The following is a 24,133-nucleotide window of genomic DNA, read 5'->3' on the forward strand; positions in this document are numbered from 1 at the left end:
CAATTGCGTTTCAATCTGAGATATTTGCCATATGGTATGCTATCCTTCAATGATTTTGGGTTGGCACTAGTGACGTGAAGAATGGAATAAGCTACAGGTGGCTTTCAATACAAATCAGATATCAAATGACCATCTGATTTTTTCAGGATTTGGATGTCTAGGAAAGTGACCCTAGATTGGTCATACATTATGGTGAAATTCAGGTTAAATGTGTTTCAATCAATCAATTCCATGAATTCATCAAGATCATTGCGTGCCCCAGTCCAAATTAAGAATATATCATTGATGTACCTGTGCCACGATAAAACGTGGCACAGCTACAACAATGAGTCCTAATAAAAGGATCCTGCGAGCAACCTATCAATAATAAATTAATAAATTTGCTGCAGACACTCCACTTCTCATATCAGTGTACTAATGAATAAAAATAAATAGTGTTGCGCAAAAATTAATAATAAGAAGAATTAAAAAACTGTCACTCAGTGAAATGACAATAGTGCCAAAAAAATAAAAATAAACAAAATGTGATAAATATATGCAATAAATATACAAAAGTGTAAAATGGGAAAGTGCAAATGCAAATATAATATTGATGAAGAAATATAATACAATCCAATATATGTATAAAATGTGCAAACTATATAAATATACAAGATATGCAAAAGAAGTCCAATAATAAATAGTCCACGTGAATAAAGTGCTGAAAAAATAGTCCTATAATAGTGAATCAGCCAACCACAAATGGCTAGTGCTTCCCAATAGTGAGTGACCAGAGTGTCACAGTGTAACAGCAACCGTGCACCCCCTTGTGAGTGGGTGCTCACCTTATAATAGATACAACTAGGCGTATATATAGGAGATCTCAGTAACCATCCATCCAGATCCCTGTAGCTCCTCTCATCCAGGACAACCAAGGCTGGTATACCGTATCCCTCAATGCAGCATCATGTGTAAAATAGAGAGCTCACAATAGTGCATGAAATCCTTTAAAAACTTTTATTTAATAAAATGTAGAAGATCTCACTCACATGTAACTGTGCATAACATGCACCTTAAAAACAACAATGAGTCCTGTCTGAAGAATAGGGACTGCTCCTACCCCCCAGGTACAGGTTTACGTACGGCGAGGCACACTGTGTCCCCATCACCACTGCCTGCACCTGGAGGTAGTGGGAGCAGTTTAAAATAAACACGTTCCTGAACAAGATATAGTGCAACAGTTCCAGCACAAATTCATTGTATCGCCAGGCAAACTGGTCCATCTCCTTCAAAAATTCAGCATTTGTCACCACTCCCAAGAAATGGGGAATACACTTGAGATTTATTTTTATATTTTAGCTTTGTCTGGTTTGATGTAGGGACATTGGAAATAATTGATAAAGAGACCTCCGGTTCCTCTGGGTTACTTTCTGCCCGGAGAAGCATGAGGTCCCTGAGAGCACAGAAATCGTTTATTGAAAAGTCTTTTCATAGCTCCATATCCTGTGCCTTGGATGTCTGTGGCCTTTCTGATTTATCATGAATTACGTGAAGAGTGAGTTTCCTGGCAAACAATATAATAGTCAGTTCGAAACAGGTTGACAATCCAGATCCTAACATTGTTTAGATCTTTTTCACTAGATATGGATCCAGATTTCCCTCCCTCCTGGTATCGCTCAAAGGGGATTGTCCAGGAAGAGAGGGAGGACTTATAGATCTATTAGTAACACTAGAGAGTTGCTTACCTGTATTACCCGTATTGCCAAAACATAATCAACAGGTGACAAAGAGCACATTAACAACTGCCAGCAATGTTTCAGAGTACAGGTCCCCTGCTGTAGTCTAGCTGTATGCCCTTCACCAACAACAACAGTGTCCAGAAGATGGAACTTATCTAATTTTTCTATAGCTGCCATGTCTTTTTGGGTAAGCAAGATATTGGTTTAGTAGATGGTTACAAATGAGCCTATGCTTCTCTGAAATCACCATATACATGATCATTTGTAGCTTCAGGTTGCCTGAATATATTAGGTTTCAACATGGATGGGATTTGTTGTTAAATGCTATTTTGTGTTTAAACATAATGCTATTTTACATGCATCTCTGTTTCACCTGCAAACCCCAGCTCAGTTACAGCTTTTTGCTTTAAATTTAAGAAGTTTCCAAGCGGCAGGAACAGATCTTAATAGAGCCATCTGCGTCCAAAAAGAACGCAAAGCACAGCAGGTCAAACTCAACCCTGGGAACAGTCACTTACACTACCCAATCAAAGGACATTGAAATCTGCTCTGCAGACTTGCGATTAGAGTAAGCTTCAAACGGAAGTCAGATGCAGGAAACAAAAGCCCATCTACACGAGCCCTTCAAGATTTTAGAATACATTTAGGAGAATCATTTTAGTTTACTGATATATAAAGTAGCAAAGGTTGGATTCAAATTTAGTGTACATATTCTGTTTACACTTTTGTGCCTGCCTTTACTTTTCCTTAAATTGCAAAAGTGCACAAAATTTATGACTAGCTGTATTTATTCAGGCACAGAATCATCTTTTGCATTAGCAATATATATATATATATATATATATATATATATATATATATATATATATATATATATATATACATATATATATATATATATATATAAAACTAAAACGTTATGTTTTTGCATGTTAATAATGGGTTTTATGTTATTTGTGGTAAAAATATAAATTAGACAAACATTTATCTGCACCATACAACCATGGATTCAGCTTTTTTCATTTCCCTTGTATATGTTCGTAGCACTCCATACATACAATTTCTAGCTTCTCATTAGCAGACACAATCCAGCGCAAGCAACATTTGGTTCAGTCTCAAGAGCTTTCACATGGAGCCAGGTTCTGCATACTTATATCTGCTCCCCTGCAGGGAATAGTGTATGTTTAAAGAAAGCTATCAAAGGTATTGGAGGTATTCTGTCTATAATTACCATGACGATCCTTATTGTTTAGAAAGTAATAGAACAAGACTCTACCTCCCCATCTGCTTTGTGAAATTAATAGAAAGAGCTATATTAATTATATATACCCTTCTTAATTTACATAGTGCGACACATTTAGAATGGCGCATTACTCATAAACAGGGAGGATAGAAAGTATGTATGCTATGCACATACTGTATATGCCATCATCTATACTTGGACTTTTTAACCCACACTATTAAACATACCGGTAATTATTTATCAGGAAAAACTTTATTGCAAAAGAGGCCTGTAATTACTGCAAACACACAATAAAGAGCTTTAGGCATTTTCATATTCACTAACAAACTGCTAGATTTATGTATAAATGATCTTGTATGAAATGTGTTGATAATGGCATACTGGATAACCTAAAAAACAGTTACCTTCTTTAAAATATATATATAGCCATCAGTTTAAAACACATCCAACATCCTATGGTTTTCAATTGTGCCTGTTCATACCTTAGCAATAGACTTCAATGGGGGAGCTTAAAAACGTGCAAACATGCAAAAAACATGTGAAGTCGAACATACATTTTTTCTCCTAGTAATTAGCACTGAAATGGCTAAAAATAATTAAAAAAATGCTCAAGCTTCAGATACCCGCAAAAAGGTTCATACAAATACTCAATTTAAAAAAGCCTGTAAGATGAGCAAAGACACTATGCTCAAATGGGAATGAAGCCCAAGTCAAACAAAAATTGAGATCTGGGACTGTTCTGACCTCTATGACCAAGCCTCGGGGTGCAAGGCGAAACATGTCAGGGAGCGTAGCTGAAGCAGCAATGGCTGAGGCCACATTCATCTACACACTAATGCACAGGGTTGGTGAGCAACACCTTTTCTTCACTGATAATTCTCTGAAACCTCTGAATGGTGCACTGACACCAGCTCCCTTCACTGCAACCGACGGGCAGATCTCTGTCTTATCTTAGAGGGGCACTGCAAGTTTAAGTTGGATCACTGGAACTGTTGATGTTAGAAAAAATATATAAAACAACATCTTTTATTAGACCAGTACCTCAAATAAAAATATACACAAATACCCAAAATTACCATGAAGCCCTTGTCTGTCAAGCAACCAGTAGATTACCTGGTAGATTACAAAGACTGTCTGTCAAGCAACCAGTAGATTACCAACAATAGTCTATAAAAGGGCATATACAGTATCAGTTATTTAAAGAGCAAACATGTCTGTTTCATGATGCCCTGATAGGACAATTAAGACAGTATTATACTAAATTTACTATTATACTGATGGACTACAAAAGCTTTTTCCTTTTGTCTAACTAAATAGCACATATACTTTGCCACTCAGAGATCTCCATGGCATTTACACACCTAGTGTGGGAAACATTTATCACCATGCCCTTTACGACTGGAACATTGAGTGACTTTTTTTTTTTTTTTTTTTTCAATAAAAGCTTAATTGAATCGCAATAATAAACATGTACAGTATTAACAATGGCAGTATGACATATTGGTATAACTGTACAACATGTACATAAATTACAACATCATGTAATGTTGGATCAAAAGTTAGTGCAACAACATAAAACATGTAAGTCAGCTCCTGAGGTATAATGGGGGTATCTAACTGGATACCCTCTCTCAGATGAGACAGGACCAAAGACATATGCCTGTCTCAAAGAAGGCCACTAGAGGGCGGGGAAGGAAGCGAAGATAGGAATTAAAGAAGACGAGTAAAAAGGAAAGAGAAGGAGAAGGAAAAGTAAAGGGAAGGGAGGGGGAGGTAATGGAGTACTATTGATAAGTGGTACTTGATCAAGTAGCTCATTGTAGAAGCGTATACTAAAGGTCCAGGTGGAATGTGAGGGTTAATTGTGAGATTGCTAATCTTCAGTCATTTTTTTAAAATCCGAAGAAAGAGTAAATATCAACCATGGTCTCCACATGTCATGGAAGGGTCCGCTAATTTCTTTTTTGATGGCTACAGTTTCCTCCATTTCATATGTGGAAGTTACCTTGTCTACCCAATTCTTAGTCGAGGGGACGGATTTGGAATTCCAGTATAAAGGTATAAGAGATTTGGCCGCGTTGAGTAGATGTCTCGTTAGAGACTTTTTATATGACCTATATGAGAGTTTATTGATGTGTAATAAACAGCTTGCCGCAATAAATTCTAAGGTAGAACCAGTGATATGTTTGATCAGGAGCACAACTTTGTTCCAAAAGGTTTTGATTATGTCACAATTCCACCAAATATGTAGAAATATGCCTGTGTGAGCTAGACATCTCCAACACCTTCCGGAGTACTGTGGGGACCACGTCTTCATTTTCGCTGGTGTTATGTACCATTGCGTGCGGATTTTAAATGACGTTTCTTGAGTTTTTGTGCTCAGGGAGCATTTGTGAGTAAATACACAGGCCTTCTCCCATTCCCTATCAGAAATTTTGCGTGATAACTCGAGTTCCCATAATTTCTTATATTTGTCGTCAAAATTCGGCGACGGGGCTATAAGCCACTGATAGGTCATCAATGTCGTTTTCGATATTGGGGACTGTCTCTCACATATCCTCTCAAAAGCAGTTAGTTGTCTAGCCCACAAAGTTTTCTTTTTGTTATTTTGAACAAAGCTGTGCAGCTGGATATAATTCCACTGGTTCAATGAGATGTTTTGGGGTTTTAGGTTGTTTAGTTCGTGAAGAGATAGAATTTTTTGATCACGAATGCAATGTTTAATGAGTAAAGTATGGTCAGCAGAGCACTTTATATTAAGACCCGGAACAAAGTCTGGGTTGTGGGAAACCGGAGTCAGAGGGCTCGGGTTGGTGGATAAGTTATATGATTTCGCTAGCTTGTGATAGATGGTAAGGGTGGTGTTGATTAAGGGGTGGTGTTTAACTTCAGAAGGGAAGTTGTGAGGGTCTGTCCAAAGCAGGAACTGGGTCAGATACCAGGAGCAGTGCCTCTCCATGGCCACCCAGTCCTTTTGAGTTGAATGGCAGTGCCAGTCGATCGCTCTGGTGAGGTGAGTGGCTTGGTAATATTTATAATAATCCGGGACCCCTATGCCTCCATTGATCTTGGGTAATTGCATATATTTTAGTTGTATCCTAGGTCTTTTGTTGGCCCATATGAATTTCCTTTGAATAGTCGTTAGTTTCCTGAAAAAGGAGGGAGGTATTGTGATGGGTAAAGCGTGAAATAAATAACATAGTCTAGGCAAGATGACCATCTTTAAGATGGCTGCTCTGCCGAACCACGAGAAATGTTTAACATCCCATTTACTCAGGTCATTAGTGATGTTTTTCAGGATTGGGATAAAATTGGCCTCATAGAGGGCATCTAGAGTTGGGGTAAGTTTGATTCCTAAGTATTTAAGTGAGGTTGAATCCCATTTGTAGGGGCAATTAGATTTAATTAATTGTTTTACTTTATCGGGGAGTGAGATGTCCATGGCCTCCGATTTGGAATGGTTGATTTTAAAGTTTGAGACTTTTTAACTTTACCAATATTGCACCTTGCACTATATCAATGAAACCTATGTATGCCTTGGGGCTAACATATGGTTTCTAGTATTTGTTATACAAAGCTATAGCATGCTGGTTGTAGTGCATTCCATGCATACCTTGTTGGTGGGTCATAAGGGTGGCACACATTATTTCCTATGACTTGCTTTTATGGAAGGGGAGCCTACTTTTAATATATAGTGATGATTGTATTTCACATATGACTGTGAAACGTTCCCCAAACCCTATTAAAATCTATAGGGGACAAATCCTGCAAATTTTTTTTGCAAATTCTTAAGGCTAATGGCAAATGGGTTGTCAAACAGAGGTCTGGGCCTTGCCAAGGGGAACATGCTTGGGAGGAGCCCTAAACCGTCTGTGAAGTGGCATACTTGTATGATGTTTTAAAGAAAAAGTGACATTTACAAGGAAAATAAAATTCTGTTTAAATTGCTGGTAAATGACAGTTCCCAGCCGCTTCATTCTGCATGTAAACTAGTGGCTTGGGATTACCTTCCTTGTCTAAGGCAGCCTCTTATTTAGGATAAACGTCTGGTATGGATTTTAAGGGAAGCCCGGATGACCTCCTACACAGCGGGTAGGTGGCAGGGAGAGACAAAGAGTTATTTAGTTCACCTGTTTGCCAAATTGTGAATAGCTAGAATTCAGGGTGAACCATGAATCGCCCTGAACTGAGATTTATCCCTAATCTATTCTTAATACAGGAAGCTCCTATACAGAGGCATATTGCACCCTTGATCACTGCACAGATCTGGAAGAAATACACAAAGGACATTAAGATTAAAGTAAAAATACAAATGCCTCTGGTATTTCAATGATGTTTGCTTATCCTGAAGTTTTACTTTATACTGGAATTCGACTTTAAATACCATACATTTAAAGTGCAGTAAAAAAAAAAAAATATATATATATATCGTCAAAAGTTTTGGGGCACCTGCCTTTTTCACGCACATGAACTTCAATGGCATCCCAGTCTTAGTACGTAGGGTTCAACATTGAGTTGGCCCACCTTTGCAGCTATAACAGCTTTAACTCTTCTGGGAAAGCTGTCCATAAGGTTTAGGAGTGTTTAGGAATGGCCGGCTCAGGCTCTCAGCGGCTCGCTGAGAGGTTAAGCCAGGTGTTGGTCCAGGCATGTGGGCTGTTCCTTACTCCATAGTCGCAATCTTGCCTGAGCCTGGACAGGCTCTATGACATCATCAGACAGCAGACTTCAGCCGCTGTGCTGAAAATTGGTCACAGGAGTGCAAAACGAACTGCACTCCTGTGATCCATAGGAGAAGTACAGCCAAACAAGCTTTGTCTGTACTTCTCCTTTAATGATTTTTAATGAATACATAACCACATAGATTCTTGTATTTTTTAGATCTGGAGTAGATCTGTAACATACAGACATATGTGTTCAGCAGCTCATACTCAAGGCCACTCCGAGAAGGAGCATAATGGCTACTATAAAAAACTAACAGACAAGGCCAGTCAGGTTCAGAAGATGAATTCCAAGAAGAAAATTAGAGATGCTTAGCAGGCAGATTGTATCTCTTGGGTCAGTCGGAAAATGTTTGACTGGATTGTACTTTTAAAAACTAGGGGTAACCATATGCTTCTCTTGTCTATTCTTTTCAGACGTTCCCTGTGGGCTCCCTTTCTTCTTTCCTCTCCATCCTCCAGACAAGCTGACAACGCTTCCAATGCTCAGGTATTTAAAAAAAAAAAAGTGTTCTAGGCACAGTAGGATTGCAATGTCTATGCTTATTTATGCTTATTAATGCTTGCAGTACAGGAAACTGTCTATTTTTTGTTTGCAAGTACAAAAGCCAATCGACTACAGAGTGGGATGGTAAAGGGTGGTTGAATGTATAACTCAGAAAAAAAATGTTTAATCTAGGTTTTTTTTCTTATGGTATCACTAGAAAAATATGAATCTGATTTGCCTCTGTGGTTTAAAGCAACATCTACCTACTTGACCAACTAATGTCCAACCAGTAATTTCTATTACCACGGATAATGCTTGTGGTTCACTGTTGGTCACCATACCAGATAGCACCAGAAGATGCTTTAGGTGAATTTTGTTATTTACAGCTCTGAGTAAATCCTCTGCATTGAATGAACCGTCTCATGTTCACAAATGTAAAAGGATCTCCAATTTCACTTACAGTCTGCTTTACCAATTTCATAGATGCACCTAATGTTATTAAGTAGTCATAGATAGTAAAAGTAAACTGGTACTTTATTTAATTTACCTTGTGGTAGTCACTTTCAGCCTTACTTCTAACTAGGTGCCAGAAAAATATGCCCCCCCCCCCCCCCCCAACCAGCCCATTCGATTCTGCTAGTGGAACCCAGAAAGGGTGACTCTGATGTGTGGCTTTTGGCACAAAATTTTCACTAAAAGTTCTTGGTTTTTATGACACATGTTGAGAACCTGTATCCTGCTTGTGTAGTTCCAGAATTGCTTGGGCTTTGCCCTACTTGCGAGTGCCAGATAGACTTCTCGGTCATACCATCAAGAGGGAATATGGAACAGCAGATCTCATGTTGAAAAATATGCCTTTCCTTGTTACCCAAAATAAAACAAACTTTTTTTTGGCCAACTAGAGAATAAAGCCGAACTGACTGACTATTATATTGGACATACTGTAGGAGGTCCTCTATTCAGACATATTTTTATTTATAGGGAGTGAGATTTTGATGTCATCTGCTCTCAGACATTGCAGGGCATACCAGTTCTATGATGCAAAGTCATGATAGGCTTATACAATAAGGCAGTGCAGGTGTCAAAATAACTCATAGCAGCCAATTACCCTTCACTATAGTCACGCAAGTTAAATAGATTAATTACTTCTGCTTTGGGTTACTGCACTTAATGCCTCCTCAAGTTTCTTTGATTGCCATTAGTGAGCTCTGCCTCTGTAAATGGTAGTTTTCTGCTATGATTCTGGCTGGTCTTGCTACTGTAAGTCATTATCCTGAAACAGGTATACAGATAAAAACTTCTGACTTTACTCTGACTTTATTAACTTGCTCCATGTCCATTATTCTGAAGCCATTGAGCATAACAACCAAGAAACTAGCATTTGTAGAATGAGGTTAACAATGGCGGTCCCGTGTTTCTATCATAAGTTAATTTAGAGGAACTCCGTTGTTTGATATCAGATGCTGAACTTTGCTCTTGGCCTTATTGAATGTACATTATAGCCACATCATGTGATTAAGTTCATACTTGGGGCTTAGTGAGGGACCTAGTTAAATGACCAGCAATGCGTTTTTTTTTTTTTACTTAAAGACAAAGAAAACCCAAATGTATACTTTCATATGAAAAGGAAAAAAATGAACAGCTTTATATCTATCAAAGCACACCTGTAGTGTACAAAAAGCTGAAGCTTCAGATCAGATAGACTCATATCCTTTAAATAATTTAAACTGTCAAAGTCATATCGTAAACTTTAGACTTTTAGTCTGAACATGGTACAAGTAACTTGCACTGTAATATGAATGGCAAACAGAATAAAACAAATCCAAAAGCTCAGTAAGACATGACAACTGTTACATATAAATTGAAAACTCTATAATATGTCAAGAGTAGACCTCACATCACTGAAATTGCATCTTTCCTAAATTGTCTTCTTACGATTATATACAAGGATATTATGTAAACGAGACTATTTTATGAACTTCCTGCAAACAGCACACCATGGTAGCCCCAGAGTTGTATAAAGTACTCGAAACCCATACTTGGGTAAAGGTACAAGTGCTCGATCAAAAAGTGACTTGATTAGAAGTACTAAAGTATTCAACATTTTTTGTACTTAAGTATTGCAAGTAGTTTTTTTTTTTAATTTTGCTACTCAAGTACTGAAAGTAAAAGTACCAGTAGTTTTGAAAAGAAAATTGCTACTCAAGTACTGAAAGTAAAAGTACAAGTACTGTGTTATGTAGTTATTAAAGAAAGAAGTCAAAAGTTTGAACATCATATTGTTTTTTATTATTTCAAATGCAGGTTTTATTTATACATTCAGTAGCTTTTATTTTCGTATGCGCTGATAATACACATGTTTTGAGCTTCATGAAACCTGCCATCTACTGTTCTGGCAGTGGTAATTTTTATAATTGTAACGAGTAACTATGCAGCACAAAAAAAAATATCGGAGTAGAAGTATTGAAATCATCGAAAAAATGTAGTGAAGTAAAAGTGGAAGTAGGAGAAAAAAATTCTACTCTAGAAAAGTACAGATACCGCCTTTCGGTACTTAAGTACAGTAGTGAAGTAGTTCCACTTAGTTACAGAAACCAGCTTTGTTCTGCACACTCAAATCTGCTATAAAGTAATTTTTAAATCACTTCTATGAGTAATTGCGTTAGTATCTGTGTGGATAAGTGTAACAAAATATAGGTAATTGCAAGGGAATATTGTTTCTGTTAGGGAGAATAGATTGGTTGACATATTTGATATTTAGAAAGATATACTAAAATGCTTTAAAGAAACTATAGCAAAGCTCATGTGATAAGCGCCTCTCCAAACCGGCACTGCTTCTTTTTTCTTTCCGTTATATTTAGATCAGCTATAGCATAGACTTTACATATTCTTGTGAACACGGTTTACCACTGTCCGGTTGTTGTTTAAGGATAGAACTATTTACTTAGTAAAAGAAGTTTCGCAGCACAGAGGACAGTTTAGGTATGCCTTGTAACCTTCTGTCTCCAACAGACTTCATATACTTTTAGTAATCAGTGTTGCCTTCAAGCTGAATAGACATGTACAGGGAGGGAGTGTTTGGTGTGATATCCTGTACCTAGAAATTGGAACTATCAGAGTCACATCTGATGATTTAAAGTTCCCCATGTCACAAACTTAGACCACCAAAACTGAGCATATAAAGAAAATACCCATAAGCAGCAGTTACCCCTAGGCTCCATGTACACGGGACGCTAAAAAAAAGCCCCTTGAAATGCTGGAATTTTTAAAACGTCCGTTGTGTCGCGTTTGCACCCGCGTTTGCACCCGCGTTTAGCGGGCGTTTGCGTCTAAAACCATTCCTAGAGGTAAAAAAAAAAACATTCCCCTTTGAAATGGAAAAACACGAGGGCTAAACGTGTATCATCGCGTTCGGCCGCGTTCGGTTGCGTTTTTGCGTTTGCAACGCCAGGAAACACACGTTTGAACGCAAATAATTGCTTTCCAAAAAACGTCCCTGAACTCAACTGCCTGTAAATGATTGTAAATGTTCCTGTGTGCATGGACATATAAGATAATATGGAGGTGGGTTCAGGGGCTTCTGAAAAAAAACGCCCAACTGCTCCTAAACGGCCATTTACAACGTCCCGTGTACATGGAGCCTTAGTGTAAACAGCATATGGATTAATAGATGCAGAGATATATTGTAGGTGGATGATATCAAATGCAAATATCAACTCTTACTGTAAAGTCAATCATGTCCCCATTCCTTTCATCCCTGCCCCCAACTGTACCCATTTGGCAAGTGAGGCAAACAAGTACATTAAAGGACCAACAGGGAGGCTCCAGAAGGGGTGGGATTAAATTTAACATTTCCAGAAAAACTCAAATTTGCATTTTACATCAGCTGCCTCTATATCTGGATAAATTGATCAATGTGGCATATATTTTTCACTGAAAGTAACCTTTGCTTATGTGTTTTGTTTATCGTACACTAAGATTTGCCCTTTATTAAGACATATTTACTTTAGATGCCATTGAACATGTTTGAAAGCATTAAATATGCAATTTTTCTCATGTATCTTTGGAGAGCTCTACACGCTAAATGTGATAAGGCCAATGTAATTTATATTGACTAATGTACAGCAAGAAGACACATTGTATTTGAATTACAAGAAGGCCCAGTAACATGATCATCTGGCACATGCAAATAGATAAGTCACAATGAGCTGTATTTTATATACAATACGATAGAAATAGGTGCAGGATATTTCACTGTAAAAGATACTAAGTACTAACATTTCTCAACTTTCAATCTCCATTAGGATTCAATCTAAAACTAAATTCTTTAGCAAATTATTCGTTTTTTAAGGATTTAAACCTGAGGGCCAAAAACATGTTAAAGTGACACCAATTGCAGGCAAATCCAAGTTTCCCTCGCATTGATGTGTCCTGTAAAGTCCTGTAAAGCAACTTGGGACTTCCAAAAACCCAAGGGCTCTCCATCATGCAGCCAGCTACCTGATTGCTCTCTCTGGCTTAAGAATATTGCTCGGACAAGAATAAAGCTAATTAGGTAGGAAGGTGAGGACCAAATCCATGACGTTGAGTTCTATTTGCATGATGGAATGTCCCCAGGTTTTGGTAAGTGCATTGCAGGAAATTCATACTAACATGCAGTCTCCTAGACGTGTCTGCAATATGTCAGTTTAGCAAGTTTTTGGGCCCATATATTAATTTTAAAAGGTAAGAAAGGTAAAAGGTAAGAAAGACATTAGCACTCCAGACTGCAGTATTGAGGTCCACAGTTTAATCCACACTATCACTATCAAAGACACTATCAATGGGGGGTCTTCATATACACTGAAAGTCCAAAGCATACTGATTAGGTCATTCACTTTCAGCCTGTTTAGTTGTGTATCTTCATGACTGTGATAGATGTAAATTGTAGTTTCTGGTTCCGAATTACCTGTAAGGCTCCATTCACACCTGGGCGTTTTTGAGTGTTTTTCAGCTCCAAAAACGCTAAAAAAAAACGTTCCAACAAGTAAAACCACATTCATTTAAATGGCCCCTGTTCACATCTGAGCATTTTGCAAAACGCCTGTAGCTGAAAAAAGTACATGAGCTTCTTTTTGGGCTGATTACCAGCGTTTTTGATAGATGTCAATGCCTGCCTCCAAAAGCCTCCTGAAAAAAACGCCTGAAAATCGCGGTAAAAATCGCGGCAAAAATCGTGATAAAAACGTGGTAAAACGCTACGCTCAAGTGTGAATGCAGCCTAAAGCTTTACAAGGTATCTGCACTCTGAAAAGTTATAAAAATGAATAGGAAAAACATTCCAATTATTACGGAACTCCATCCAAATAGCCACAGTAATTACTATCAGACGATTTAGGGTTCTGTTTAGACACTATTCTGATTTACAACAACCCTGCCAAACTGCACAGCCAGGAAAGAAACACCAACTTCTGTTTTAAGCTGGCTGTTATTTTTTTGCCCAAAAGCATCTTTCCTGTGTTTAGACCTACAGCCTTATGCAATTCATTAAAGTCAGATTATGCATTGTATTGTGTGGCCATCTCTCTTAGTCTTAGTGCTGCTGTACAGGGGATTACTGGAAGCTGGTGTAAAGAAAATTCAGGAATTTACTATATACTATCTTCAGTATATTTAAATTATATGTAGCCCTATCCTCCCGGAGGGGTCATTGGAAATACACCAGGTCTCCCTTACCTGTTCAGAGGCTGCCAGCCCTGATACCAGTGCCAGAAGCACATCAACAAATTCAGGCTCAATCTAGGGGTATCTTTTAAAGATTGATTGCAGATCTTGAACATAGACAGGAAGGAGAGATTAGGGTGCAGGATACTCAAAAGCACATGTAGGTATTAGAGGACAGATTTCTTGAAAAATCCTATTTCAGCAGTATTGGGACTTAAAGTAGCAGCCTCACAATAATGCTGATGGTTGACAGGACAGCCAGTGAACCTGAGACCCTTCGTGAGCAGTTTTTAATTGTAGCAACCTCTGTCATCTAACCTTTAAAATCCCTCCATCCTGGGAGCTATAGGCGAAAGGTCCTACACACATTGTCCAGGAATAGCTTCTACCCAGCTCCCCTGCAACACTCTTAGGTTTCCCTCACCAGCCTAACTTCTACAGGTAATGTCCTCCAGCAAGTTTTATTAGGTCTAGCTTACTTCAGGCCTTTAGCCATAGCACCTTCAGAGGAGTAACAGCAGTAACTCCTCTGCATCACAAACATGCTGCCTCCCAGGGGTACAGTATTTTATCTTTATCAAATATATAACTGCAATATATTGTGTATTCTATCGTTGTTTGAAGTTCACATTTTAGGCTGAACAAGAGACACACAGTAATGCAATTCTATATTAAATAACTTCTTGCAGACTGTGTTGCATTTACTGCGGGGCGGAGGCTCCTCTGCGCAAAATCACGTACATTGATTTTGCACTTCTGTGTCTGCGATGAGCGCGCGCAACCCGTCCGACCACAGCGGGAGGCAATAAGCGAGTCCAGCGGACCCGATATCCGCCTTGACCCAACGATCGTTTCTGACACAGGCAGAATGGCGATCCGATCTGCCAATATAAACAAGGCAGATTGCTGTTCTGTTAGTAGGGAAGACAGAGATCCTCTGTTTCTCCTAAACAGGAACACGGATCTCTGTCCCACACCCCCACACACAGTTAGAAAGCACTCCCTAGGTAAAAATGTAACTCTTTGATCGCCCCTGGTGTTAACCCCATTCACTGCCAGTGTCATTAGTACAGTGACAGTACAAATATTTTAGAACTGATCACTGTATTGGTGTCACTGGTCCCCAAAGTGTCACTTAGTATCCGAATTGTCCACTGCAATGTCGCAGTCCTGCTATAAGTCGCTGATTGCCACCATTACCAGTAAAAAATAAAAACAAATTCCATAAAAATAGTTTGTAGAAGCAAACCAATCAATATACGCTTATTGGGATTTTTTTTACCCAAAAAAATATAGCAGAATACATATTGGTCTAAATTGATGAAGAAATTAGATTTTTTTACTTTTTTTTTCTTGGATATGTTTTTAAGCAGAAAGTAAAAAAATATTGGGTTTTTTCAAAATTGTCAGTGTTTTTTTGTTTATAGCGCAAAAAATAAAACCCGCAGAGGTGATCAAATACCACCAAAAGAAAGCTCTATTTGTGGGGAAAAAGAAGATCAATTGTTTTGGGGTGCAGCGTCACATGGCCGCGCAACTGTCAGTTAAAGTAACGCAGTGCCGTATTGCAAAAAATGGCCTGGTCATGAAGGGGGTAAACCTTCCGGGCAAGTGGTTAATACATAATTAAATACATTTTTTCACAGCACGCAGGGTAGATAGAAAATACTCTTGCAGTCCTTTGTACATCAGTGTTTCGAATGGGAGAGGACAAAATAGTGCAGGGTGCCAGTGTTCATGTGCTAACAAAAACTAAAACGCTGATGGGAGGAGATGGCTAAGTGACTGAGAATACAGCTCATCGGTCTGCTGCTTCTCTTTTCATTGTTCAGTCACAGGCCGGAAGAAGGATAAGATCTAACTGTATTATTTAAAGCAGAACTCCAGCTAAAAAAAAACATGAATAGTCTCCCATATATCAATGATTTAATACTCATATAGTCCAGGGGAGTGTAGAGGAATCCTTACCTTATCCCTTAGTCCTGTGGCAGCTGATTTGCATTCATTTTTCCCAATCCAACCTCAGAATTTTTGAGCGCCCTTGACGTTCTCACATACTGGGCAGAACCAGCAGTGACCACTAGTCTTGCATTATTTGCGATGATGGTAGTGAGGGGGTGACTATGCTGTAGGAGAACTGGAGAACAGCTTTGTGTCATCCATACCAGGTGGGGGGAAGCCTTCAGAACTAAGACATAAGGAATGTGATTTTATATTTAATGCCTCGTTTCCACTGAGCGGTACGGTTCGGTGCCATTCAGTACGGTTCGGAACGGTGCACCTTGTTTGGGCTTGCGTTTCCACCACCAGCAGTACCTCAGCTCAATAGTACCTCAACAGTGTAGCTCCACCCTGTTGGTACGGTACTAATGTGCTTGGTACCCCAACAAAAGGGTCCCAAAAAAGTGGTATGATACGGTTCGGAATTAGGGTACCATTCACAACTTTTGACAATGAATACTGCAAAAATTGCGTACCGTACCGAACCAAACTGAACCGTACCGTTCAGTGGAAACGAGGCAATACATGCCCTCTGGACCAAACAAACATCAGACCCTTAATATATGTGATTGGGAGGCCACCCACATGGATGAATGCTGCCCTGCTAGACAGGGTTGTTGTGTGTGCAGAGCTGTGTAAATCTCAGAACTTGAAAGAATACAAATCCAGGTATAACAGCTCCCCTATATGTGTTTCATCTGTATTTCTAGCTGCTTGCCTGCAATCTGGAGTCTCAGAATAGCAACATCTCCTGTCTAGACTTCTAGCCATTGTTCACTCTCTATTAAACCTATATAAAACAGAGCTGAGTGAATTATAGGTACAGACACATATATCCTGCAGTGCTGTAAACCTGACAGTGAAAGGAAAGGTCACAGGAAAAGTAGGCCAACACTGACTGCTGCTCATATGAAAGGGAACAATGTAGTATCAATATAAACCTCACAATATGTATTAATAGATCACTGTATAGAAGTCTGATTTCCAGTTCTGACGATAGAGGCAGCCATTGCATATTCATAAGGATATGGTTTTTCATGTTTAGGGACCATAGTTGCAAAAACATTGTATTCTCTACTCAGTGTATGAACTCCTATTTTTAATTCACATGCCTTCATTCTAATTTTCTTCCCATCTATATGCAAGATCATAGGTGGCAGGGATTGGGACAATAACAAAAATGAAACAGGTAATAAAAAATTAAGCATATTAACGTAAGCACCTGTTTTAGTTTGATCCAGCCACTGTCACTATCACATTTTTCTGGACAGCTAGATCTGCATGTAAAATGCCGAGAAAAATAAAAATAAAGGCTTGTAAAATAGAAAAAGTAATTCATAAATGGAGTTCTATCCTTAAAGTATTAACCCCATATAAATGTCAGAACACAACATTTTTTATGATAGTGGCCCTTTATCAAGCCCTGATTTTCCATTGCCCCATTTTAAGAGTACCTCTGAAGCCAATAAGACCTGTTTCACTAGATGAAAGGGTTTCAGGGGGTCAAGAAGCTTGGTTTCAGGGGGTCGAGAAGCTTAGTTCCAGGTCGTTGGCTGACTCCAAATAAAAGATGTTGAGCCTTTGGTAAAAAGTCAAACCATGATGAGAAGAGTACATTGAGGAGGCTTTTCTGGCTTAGAAAGGAAATAATTGCCACACTATACTCTAAAATCTTAGTCATTAGCCTTTAAGACATGCTTGCTCATTTTGTATCAGTGCAAGTTTGTAGATTGGACTGACCAGAAAAAATATTAAAAATATATGCTGTCAACATTGCTGATCCTGTAATTAACTTTAGCTCAGCAGTTGTTCATGCTTAGAGCACTGGCATAGAAAAAAAAATTTATATTTATATTTATATATATATACACACACACAGTGGGGTTGATTTACTAAAACTGCGGAGTGCACAATCTGGTGCAGCTGTGCATGGTAGCCAATCAGCTTCTAACTTCAGCTTGTTCAGTTAAGCTTTGACAAAAAAACTGAAAGTCCATTGGTTTCTATGCAGTGCTGCACCAGATTTTGCACTCTCTAGTTTTAGTAATCAGCCCCAGTGTGTATATATAAAAGAAAATTCACTTGCCAATGGAATTGGGGGTGTAACTCCCTTAATGAGTTCACAACACTTGTGCCTGTACTTGTTTTAATATGGTATACCCCAGATAGTTTGCCTCCGCTAGCCCAATGGAATACTTTTTAGGATTGGCCATAAGCTTGGCTTTTCATATCGTTTTTAATATGGCTTGAACCCAAAGGTCCAATCTGCACTGCATGGTCCTCTCCATCATCTACTGAAATGTAGCAGTCATTCTGTAACCCAAAGGGCATCCTCCAATACTGAAACATCAGGAGTTACAAATGTTTTTTCTTTGGCTGACTCTGCCAATGCCCTTTGGTCAGATGCAAAGTTGTCATATATCAAGTTAATCAATTAAATATTTTTTTATGTGAGTCATAGGAGTGTTAAACTTAGTTTACCAAAATCAGTTCATGATGACCAACTCAACCTAGGTTTGAGAATTAATACAATGGAGTTGAACCATTTGCTGTTGGACACCTCTACCACCTCCAGTTCATACATTTTTTTTAAGTGCCTCTCGTCTGGCTTCTGGAATCCAACAAGGTTTCAGATTCATCCTTTCCCTTGGTTGGGTGTAAAGCCATGTTCAGTTACAGAAGCTAATCAGGGCAAATCTATGAATCTCTGTTTTGGAGCAAAAGGTTTTTAATCACATCCTGCCTTGCCCTTAGCAAAATGCTGGCCAGAGGGTGGATCTCCCAGTTTGACTGGACATCACATGATGTCCTTCAGAACAAGCCGCTTTTGTGCGCCCCCCAGGGCACACAGTGCGGAGATTGGTAGTGTGGTGTGTCGTTCTGACACACCGCATCTCTGATCACAGTAAAAAGCCTATGACATAGGCCCTTTACCACGTTACATAGTTACATAGTAGGTGAGGTTGAATAAAGACAATAGTCCATCTAGTTCAACCTGTGTAGGTGTGTGTGGCTGTAATCATCTCACATACCCACGTGATTAGCTGTGTCCAATAGGAAGTGTCGGTTATCGGCATTCCTCTATTCACACTGACAACGCGTGAGTTGAGGACTGGAGAGCCGATAAGCGACTCTCCTTGCAGGGAGGATCTGCACTAATAATCAGTGCAGTGATTATCAGTGCAGCCCCATCAGCAATGCACACCAGTAAAAAATGGTAGAGGCTCTTGCGCTATCAATATGTAAGCAAATATGACAATAAATAAACTGGGCTAACAAGCAGTAAACACCAATAAAAAATAGAGAAACAACTGCGCTAATCCAACCAATATAAGTGTGAAGCAGCGACTTCAAGTGTGACCAACACCCCAAAGAACAATAATAGATACAAGTCGCGCTAAAGAATGATCAAACATTAAATAAAATGTGTCAAACAGTGAAAAAAATATATATTAATAGTCCATAAAGTCCGTGAGAAACCAAATAATATAGACATGACTTAGGGATATCCGTGTAGATGGAAGGCTTACCAGAATTCGGTAAAAATCGTGCCAAATGATAACAGCGACTCCAGGAATTCAGCAAGGGATATACACGATAGATCTCACAATCACAAACGATCTCCTCAATGGTGTGGTTGTATGTGAAATAAAAATATAAACGCCATAGCGTAAAACCAAAATAACAAATAGAAAAAAATAGAAAAAATAGCACTCTATATGAAATATATATGCTATTTTTTCTATTTGTTATTTTGGTTTTACGCTATGGCGTTTATATTTTTATTTCACATACAACCACACCATTGAGGGGATCGTTTGTGATTGTGAGATCTATCGTGTATATCCCTTGCCGAATTCCTGGAGTCGCTGTTATCATTTGGCACGATTTTTACCAAATTCTGGTAAGCCTTCCATCTACACGGATATCCCTAAGTCATGTCTATATTATTTGGTTTCTCACGGACTTTATGGACTATTAATATATATTTTTTTCACTGTTTGACACATTTTATTTAATGTTTGATCATTCTTTAGCGCGACTTGTATCTATTATAGTAAACACCAATAAGCTAAGAGCCGGTTCACACTGAGGCGATCCGACTTCGAGGGGCGACCTGGGAAGTTGTGGTGCATAGTGTGCACCGCGACTTCGGCCCGACTTGCAGGGACTTCACATAATGGAAGTCTATGCAAGTTGCTCCCAGGTCGCCCCAAAGTAGTACAGGACCCTTTTTCTAAGTCGGAGCGACTTGTGTCGCTCCTATTAGAACGGGTCCTGTACTACTCAATGGCGAGCGAGCGACCGTGACTTGTCAGGCTGACAAGTCGCACTAGTCTGAATGGGGTCTAAGCCCTGAGCTAACTGAGACCAAATCAAAAAGAGAAACGGGTGCTGCGCTAGTTAGGGATGTGCAGATACTAAAGTGAATTTCAAACATATAATGCACACCCAATGTGCATATATAAATATGGTGCAAAATCAATAATCAAAAAAATATTATACTATAATCATAGTGCTAAAATATCAAATGAATACTCCATTAATACGTGAGAGTAAGTGCAATGGTGTGCAAACACAATAATGAAATAAATAAAGATGGTAAGTTTATAAATAATAGCGCTGAAAGAAGGATAAGAAAAAATGACAATTGTATGACATCATATCATTTGTTTTCCCTTCACCATGTAATTGATGTGTGATAGATGTAAAGTGATACCAGGAAATCTTCAACTACAGTGCTCTCGGGGCGCTCACCTTCCTACTGTAAGGTAACAGCATAAATATTTTCTCTTTGGTGCGGGTCTTTCACCCTCAACAAAGCTATGGGCTATGTATCTCTTCCATGGTCCTCCTACTTGGTTCTTAAATATACTCCATCGCATATGTGGAAAAAGATGGAGACTCCATAGCGAATTATCATTTAAAAGGTTTATTAATAGCAACAGAGTACTCACATATAAAAACAATGTGTCATCCAAACATCCACAAGCGCCGGGCTCGTCTAGGCATCACTTCTGGTATACCTCTGCCCTACGCTTATCGTCACAGACACGAGACTTCATCAGGGATAGCAGAGGGCATCTGTACTACATTTAAATAGGCTGTTATTTGTCTCTAATATGGCAGCCATTTTCAAGAAGACCCTGACCCTGACTATTTGTATAGAGTACTAATAGTAACCATCGTGGTGGCCATTTTCTTAGGGAATACGTTTACTATATATTACTCTGGCCGTAACTTAGTTGTCTTAATTGGGGAACCATTATGTTGGAGAGCAAGTTGAATATGTACAATCCTGGCCACTATGGAGACATCATGTGCTTGGATTTAATCCCATCATCTTACCTCACATATGTATAGTGCTACTGATCTTATAATGAGTATATATATGGTGGTCATTAATCTAGAGATATGTGGGACCTAAATCCAGTCGAGCTGAGGGATACCAGTAGGATTTACCTATATAAAAATATTCAGTGGTGCCTTGTCAAAATGCATAAAAATTGCCCAAAAACTGGCTTGTATACAAATAACAGCCTTTAATGTATGAATAAAGACTGCTTTTCAGTTACACTAAGTCACAGGTTTTAATTGTGTACCATTACAACCTTCTAATTGCCGGCGTCCTAACGACCAATGACATCATCAGTTGATGAGGAGGATATCAGTCGCTTGCATAGCATCCTTATTTGACTCCCCTGCTCTTCTCCATCAGCAATGGGGTCCCATTAGCTGAAGGATGGAGAAAAACTGAGGAAGAAGAGAAACATTGGAAGACTAGTCAGTACCAGTTTGCTAAAGTGTATTTGCTTTGGAAGAATAAATCACCTCTAACGTTGGGTGTCCTACTTGGATTTGTGGATGTTTCTGCATTATGAAGAAAAAATATTAGAATAGTTTTTTACATTTTAGAATGGGGTGCCCTGAGACTGTCCATATTTTTTAAAGGGTGCCTTGATTGAAAAAAGGTTGAGAAACATTGTTATAGTGCAATTTCTCCCACAGAGACTGAGCATTTGTTTTTTCCCTCAGTGCTGGGTGATGCATTAGTGATGTGGGAGTGGTTTTATTGTATTCTCTTTTACCAATAAACATTATATCTACACAATAAAGTCCACCTCTTCTGATTTTCAGAACCATTGTTGAATTGTACTACGGGAATCTGAGGAGGGGAGTTAGTCTGTAAAGACTGGATGCCATGGTCACCTTTTATTAAGTGCTGTTTGATTTATCTATTAAATTAATGGGTCATCTTCAGTCAATGAGTTGGGTTTTACCTCATTTACTAAGCTCTGAAGCAACTGCACTTTCAAAGTGCACAGTCTATTTGCCTTTATTAAATCTACCTCTTTGTGTTATTAATTTGCACTTATTTATATGTGTTTTATTTTTAGCCCCCGTTCACATAGGGGCGACGCTACTTCGCACCGCGACCTCCGAGGTCGCGGTGCGAGCAGCGCGCCGTGACCTCGGAGCGGCCGCCACGGACTTCATAACATTGAAGTCTATGGCGGTCGCCTCCTGGTCGCCCCAAAGAAGCTCCGGACCCTTTTTCTAAGTCGGAGCGACTTGTGTCGCTCCTATTAGAACGGGTCCGCAGCTTCCCTATGGGAGGCGACCTACGGCGACCTGTGAGGCGACCAGGTCGCCTCACAGGTCGCCTTAGTGTGAACGGGGGCTAACATTATGTATTTATTGTTTTGCACCTTTCAATAATAAAGAATGGGATAACAACCCTCTTGCCTAGGTTAGATAGTTCCCCATCTATTTTTGCCACATTCTCATGGGCATTTATCAATGTGGGGTTCTTTATTTGTTCAGTGCAGTCACCTTGCGCCCAGGACAAAGATGCCAAACTGTGCCCCTCTCAAGATGTATGAGCATTATGTGTCAGCAAAATTCACCCTCCTCCCCCACTCAAAAAAAAAAAAAAAAGCAAGCTCTAATCTGCATTATAAGCCCCTAAGCATACCAAAATTCTCCCCAAACAAAAATTCCCCTTTCTCTCTGCACATTTCCCCCTGCTGAAGTTCCCACACTCAGCAGAAATCTTTAGCTCCCTTTCCCCCCTTACTGCTCAAATTCTCTCCCTCCCCAAATCTCCCCTCCTAGCACAAATCCTCCCCCCAAATCACCTATCATAGCACAAATCTTCTACCCATCAAATATCCCCTTCAAGCTCAAATCCCCCCTTAAAATCCCCCCTCCTACCACAATCCCCCCAAATTTCCCAACAAACACAAATCTTGCACCCAGCACAACCCCCCAGCACAATATTCTCTTAATATTGCCCCTCTTAACACAAATGACCCCCCCAATCATCCCTATTAGCACAAATCCCCCTCCCCTCAAATCCCCCCTCTGCACAAATCCTCTCCCACCTAGATCCCCACTCCTAGCACATTTCCCCATCCCCCACCTAGTATTAATCTTGTTTCCCTCCCTCCTCCTAGCACACTCTCATCCCTAGAACAAATGTTTCTTACTCTGCCCGCCTCCTCCACCCATGTCCCCAATGCAATTCTCCCCTCCCTCATACACACGCAGCATGGCAGATGGCTGCGTGATGTCCTTCCTCCTAGGCTCCTCCTCATCTTGACACATCCGAGTTGAAAGCCTTGGGCAACACCTTTGCCAGGCAGCCAGTGGGGAGAGATGTTGGTTGCTGCAGGGGTATGGTATCACAGTTCAGGGACATATTGTTTGAGGGATAAGGACTACACAGAGTTTGCTTACCAACCCTCTACCCTCATTCTTTGTTAAAAGGAGATGGGGGAGGGTAAAAAAAACCTGCAAAAGCCTGATCTGACAATGTAGGAGCACTGAGTGGCAGGAGAAGGGGCTGGAGGATAAGAGAGAGCACAGCCTGTGCCTCCTCCTGGCTCTCTTCTGCTCTTCAGATTTGGCTCGTCACTTCCTGCCATAACCTGGCAGGAGCAGTGATGCTACTGTCACTACTCCTGTCAGCTTGTAGTGGCAGGAGCTCTCCATGTGGCATCCCGCCACCTCACATGATACCAGTGTGCCCAGGCAGCTGACCCTCTTGCCCCCCCCCCCCAGTTTCTTTACTGAGAAGGATGTAAGCTCCTCCCTAGGCCCCATTGTTTCACCCTGATAACATAGACAAGTGAAACTCAGAGTAGACCTTATTACTATAAAAGGATTTCCTACGGCATCTTTTTGCATTAATGATGAGAGGTCTAGGCGAGCCCAGAGTCCCCAGAATTATGGAAAATCCTGTCGTCCGCTTACTACT

At 39.6% G+C, this 24,133-nt stretch overlaps 1 protein-coding gene across 1 annotated transcript in view; it reads left to right on the forward strand.

Annotated features, from left to right (window-relative positions):
* The window catches only part of MYT1L (myelin transcription factor 1 like), a 451,852-nt gene that overhangs the window by 128,792 nt on the left and 298,927 nt on the right, over positions 1-24,133 (forward strand). Inside the window, exon 2 of the mRNA XM_082250801.1 lies at positions 8,100-8,172. The gene's annotated coding sequence lies outside the window, so the exon portion shown is untranslated. The remainder of the gene's footprint in view (positions 1-8,099; positions 8,173-24,133) is intronic.

The sequence above is a fragment of the Pelophylax lessonae genome (assembly GCF_965119305.1).
Source record: "Pelophylax lessonae genome assembly, chromosome: 3".
Classification (NCBI taxonomy): domain Eukaryota; kingdom Metazoa; phylum Chordata; class Amphibia; order Anura; family Ranidae; genus Pelophylax; species Pelophylax lessonae.